Below are 3526 nucleotides of genomic sequence, written 5' to 3'. Positions count from 1 at the left end.
CATACACAAGAAGCCACACGCAATAAAAATGACTAATTTTTCATGCTGCTGCCTTAATGGAAAAACTTAGCCTGCCATAATTCATCTAAAATGTTAAAGTAGAAGCTATATATTCAAACCACTTATTGTTGCAAAAATTTGTACATAAAATTCCATAGATTCATTGTTTTTTATTGTATTTGAAAAATCAACAGACATAAATACACTTAGGAATACCTAAACGCAGACTGTTTTGGTGTCTCTTCTTCATTTTGTGGTTTGCAGAGGCCTTGGCCAGGGTTGCATGGTAAGGTCGTCTCACAGCAAGAAGGTCCTGTTTTACATTCTGACTGAGTCTTTTCAGGATCTGTAAATTCTACACACATATGTGGAGTTTCTACATGCACTCCAGCTTCCTTCAACAGTCAATAGAGATGTTCTATACTTTAAATGGTGATTTTAAATTTGAAGTGAGTGTGTGTGTGACAGAGCCTATGGACTAGAAACATGTTCAAGCTGCACCCTGTTTTTGGTCTAAAGTAGCTCAGATAGGCTCCTGTGGTCCAGCACATGACCAAGTCAGAATGAATAGTAAAGAAAACGCATGCTGGGCAAAAGACATTCAACAAACCAACTGATTCAGTGAAGTATTTTCTTCAACCATTCTGTTAGCAGGAAAAGACTTTTCCTAATGAAATGGATTTTGCAACTTTTAAAACACAGTGACATCTTCAGTTTAGCAGAGTGATTGTTTTTAAATTTAAACACATGCACACACTGATAAGGAAGAAAACAAGAAAAAGTCAGAGCAAAGCTACAAAGTTGACATTAGTGATTATATTACATAGTCACTCATAGAGGGTTAAGCTTCCTCAGTTTTACAACTTTAATTCAGTATTTGAAGTTTTTGTGTTTCAATGAATAAACGGCGCCAAAGTACAGGTAATTGCTAGCAAGTATCACGATATTTTAATTCTTCCAAATGCCATGTGCAGTGCTGTTTGCTTCCATCAAGGTCACTCGAGGGTGATTATATCAGTCATGTCCTGAATTGTTTTAATCTTTGAATTTGTTTTAATTAAGGTCAATTGTTGGTTTAATTACAAAAAATGATTGTATTGTCACGGTGCCTCGGTCAGTTGCCTTCCCCCTCCCTACTCTGCTCATTGGAACCAGCTGCCTCTCATCATCTCATCACCTGCTGTCCTTCTTAAGGAGATCCGTCCCACCATTCGACGCCAGTCCGTTATACACTCTCCGGTGCTTACGTCTGGCTCAAGGTTAAGTTACGCCTATTCAGGTCTAAAGCCTTGAACTTACCTCTTTTGTGCTCCTTCAGGTCCTCCTCACCACGGGTGCAGCTGGTATCCTGTTCTCTCCTCGTCTCCTCCGCTCAGGCCACGAAGTCCCAAGACATTCTGGCGCGAAGCTCTGGTTTCCACGCCACATATACTCACCTCTGGTCCACGCTGTTTTCCTGAACTCTGGGATTGTGAATCCATTAAACTCTTTCACTTGATCTCCTAGCCTGAGTTTACTTCCGGGTTCCAGCATCTGGGTCTGCCTTGTCATCGTCACTATGACAGAACGGACTGGCCACCACCCAGACCCAGCTGACCCGGAAGGACTCCGCTTGGCCGTCTCTCATCAAGGCATAGCCCTGGGACGACAAGCTGAATCCCTGAACCAGATGGCCGCCGCACAACAGGACCTTTTCAGACGTCTGGATGGAATTTCTCAGGCCCTGATGGAACTAACAGGTCAGCGATCCGCCTACGCCACAGCCAGCGCCTCTCCTTCCGCCGGAAGTTCAGCCCCCGCTACCGTTAGCCCGGCTAACGAAAACATCCGGCTTCAACCCGAGAACTTCCAGGGAGACGAGGAGGCCTGCGGGGGTTTCCTCCTACAGTGCCAACTGATTTTCCAGCAGGCTCCACGACACTACCACGCAGATCATAGCAAAATTACACTCATCGTTAACTCCCTCAGGGGTAAAGCGCTACAATGGGCGCAGGCCTACCTAACGGCTAATCCCATTGACCAAGTTCCGTTTCAACGATTCATAGGGGAATTCCGGTTGGTGTTCGACCAGCCCCGCAAGGAGGAGGAAGCGACCCGTCGTCTACTAGCCTTGAAGCAACGCAACAGATCTGTGAGTGACCATTTAATAGACTTTCGGATTCTAGCGGTGGAAGCAGGTTGGCCGGCCATCGCCCTGAAAGGCGTGTTCTACCAGTCACTAAACGATTCAATTAAAGATCATTTATGTTCTCAACCCGAGGCTAGTTCTTTTGAAGAGCTCGTCACCGCGGCCTTGCGGTCCGACGTGCGTCTCCGGGAACGCCAGACTGAGCGTCTACGCCATGATAAAGGACCTTTGGCTAATTTTCTCCCCCCCCTCGCCACAGCTGATTCAGCTCGTTCCTTTTCTCATGAGGCCGCCGGACAATCCCGTGAGGAGCCTATGCAGATCGGGCACTCAAAGCTCACACCCGAGGAACGGCGGAGACGGAGGGACGAGGGATCATGTTTCTACTGTGGTCAGTTAGGTCACCTTGTTCACCAGTGTACGTTGCGTTTAAACGCCAGAACCCCCCGCTAGATGACAGGCCGCGGGCGGGTCACTCCCTCACTACTGAGAACTCTTTCTTGTACATTCCTGTCAAGCTATGTAACCAAGCTAAGACCCATGTTTGCCAAGCCCTCATAGATTCTGGCGCTGAGCAAAGTTTCATTGACTGTAACCTTGTGTCTGAACTCGACCTTCCCACAGAGCCTTTGGAACACCCGGTCAAGGCAGCAGGTCTGGGAGGCCAGCTCCTCACTCACATAACTCACCGCACCAAGGCTGTTCAACTCATTTCCTCTGGTAATCACCATGAAGTCATGCAGTTCTATGTCATTCAATCCCTCCAATCTCCCGTCATCTTAGGTTTCCCCTGGCTTTATGCTCACAACCCGCAGTTTGATTGGGTGAATCGTCACATCACCAACTGGAGTACTGCCTGCATGGCTAATTGCCTCCGTTCCGCCATCCCTTCTGTTCCTCCGAGTCATCACTCAGTCCCAGAAATCATCGACCTTACTAAGGTACCCTCCTGCTATCACGACCTTAGGGCTGTCTTTAGCAAAACCAAGGCTGGCGCTCTTCCCCCTCACAGACCTTACGATTGCTCCATAGATTTATTAAAGGGGGCTACTCTACCCAAGAGCCGCTTATTTAATTTATCCGGCCCTGAGAAGCAGGCTATGGAGAAATACATTCACGACGCTCTTTCTTCCGGTCACATCCGCCCCTCTTCGTCCCCTGTCGGTGCAGTGTTCTTTTTCGTTCAGAAAAAGGATAAAACCTTACGACCCTGCATAGATTTCCGCGAACTAAATCAGATCACGGTCAAAAACAAGTATCCCCTTCCCCTCATCAGCTCCGCTTTAGATTCCGTTCAAGAGGCTCGCATCTTTTCTAAATTAGATATCCGCAATGCCTATCATTTGGTCCGCATGAGGGAGGGGGATGAATGGAAAACGGCGTTCAACACACCCCAAG

At 47.3% G+C, this 3526-nt stretch overlaps 1 long non-coding RNA gene across 1 annotated transcript; it reads left to right on the top strand.

Annotated features, from left to right (window-relative positions):
- The first annotated feature begins 910 nt into the window (after positions 1-910).
- On the top strand, positions 911-1498 carry LOC144984148 (uncharacterized). Its single transcript, XR_013647816.1, has 2 exons — positions 911-1239; positions 1319-1498. It is a non-coding gene; the product is annotated as an uncharacterized LOC144984148 (long non-coding RNA).
- The last annotated feature ends 2028 nt before the right edge of the window (positions 1499-3526 follow it).

Source organism: Oryzias latipes, chromosome 15 (assembly GCF_053564925.1).
Source record: "Oryzias latipes strain Hd-rR chromosome 15, Olatipes_Hd-rR_3.1".
NCBI lineage: Eukaryota > Metazoa > Chordata > Actinopteri > Beloniformes > Adrianichthyidae > Oryzias > Oryzias latipes.
This window is presented reverse-complemented; position numbering and strand designations above follow the sequence as displayed.